General features: G+C 36.6%; 1 protein-coding gene across 2 annotated transcripts in view; it reads left to right on the forward strand.

Moving 5' to 3' along the window:
* Positions 1 to 1,534, forward strand: part of cep89 (centrosomal protein 89) — a 55,080-nt gene that overhangs the window by 18,941 nt on the left and 34,605 nt on the right. The window lies entirely within an intron of this gene.

A 1,534-nucleotide genomic window follows, 5' to 3' on the forward strand; every position in this document is an offset into this window, starting at 1 on the left:
AATCCTGATTCAATCCCCACCAGGCCATGGGTTCTTTAGTTCAGTTTTAGATTACTTTCATTTAATTTTGTTTTCAGTTGACTTATAATTACACATGAATTCAAATTAATTAGAGTTTAAATTAAACTATTATGCCATGAAATCTCATCCCTCGTGTACAGTATTGCACTTGCATGTAGTTGTCAGTACCAGACACATGCATGAGCATAGGTAATTGTAGATTAGAACACAGAGCCTCTTTCTTCCTTGTTCATTCTTTGGCAAGACCACATTGATCCCACCCATTCCCACAGAAATAAAATGAAGCCTATTATAGTAAATCACCATGGTAGCCTTTTCTGCAGATATGAATCTTTCCACTGTAGTTGACAGTTGTTGTGCACCATCAGCTACTGTACAGTTGTGCATTCTTCTTTTGTAATTGTTTATTATGATGAAAAAAACATGACACTAGCTATAGTGCCTTGCTCAGCGGCCAGTGGTATGTGTGTTCTGTCAGTAGCTCTTGTCACTCAAACCAGAGCAAGAAAAAACATCTCAGTGGGTTTAACAATTTTATTAGGGTCTCTATAGCAACAGCTCATAGGGAGAGAGAGAGAGAGAGAGAGAAGTGTATGTGTGTGTACGTGTGTGAATGCAAATCTCATAGTTGGTGATCAGACCATGAAAAAAGGAGAGCTGTAAATGTTGTGGTAAAAAACATTTTCCCCTCTTTTCCTAATAGTAACACAAAAAAAAATCTGACATAAAGGTGGACTTTAAGGTTTGTAGTGGTTTCATAAAAGCATTATGGCTTAGGAATTGTCTTCAACACAATTTTAAAATGAAATAAGAACCAAATTGAAGTCCTGATAGAGTATCAGCACTTATTGTTTGACCACTGCCTGCTGCAAGAATAGCCCGAACACACATTGGCACTGATTCTGAAAGTCTCTGAAACTCTGCTGGATGGATGGAACATTATTCCTCCAAAATGTTTTGATCCCTTTTAGTGTAGGGTTAAAGAGTCTTGGTTTTTACCTTGTATTTGTCACACATCACGTTGTTGTAAGCCAACCATAACGTAATATGGTCGGCATGTGCGTCATCACATTGTATTATATAAAGAAACCATACACATAATTTAATTAAGATGAGTTCATAGATTAATTAAACGAGTCACTGAGTGTTTACATTCTCTTATTTGCTCTGTGAGTCACAGCTATGTTGCCTTTCTGTAACCTGCTCCCTTCTGTACCAAACACCTGGATTGTACAGGAAAAAATATACATACCCATTTCAGACTGGTGTATCCCAGTTCACATTTTTGAGGACATTCACACCAGCTAGAGCAGATAAATATCCCTGTGTTGTCTTTTTTATTGCTCACCTAATCAGTGTTTAAAGTATTTAGAGTTTACTTAAGCAAATATGATGCAATGGTAGGTTAACATCAGTGTTTGCTGTTTTTACTCATTTCCATTTATAACAGGACTGCATACATGTTATTGTTCTTGTCTGTACTGCACTACTTACATCATTCTTTTTCAAAAGC

The sequence above is a fragment of the Haplochromis burtoni genome, unplaced genomic scaffold, assembly GCF_018398535.1.
Source record: "Haplochromis burtoni strain Fernald_Lab_line unplaced genomic scaffold, NCSU_Asbu1 Contig_2, whole genome shotgun sequence".
Lineage (NCBI taxonomy): Eukaryota > Metazoa > Chordata > Actinopteri > Cichliformes > Cichlidae > Haplochromis > Haplochromis burtoni.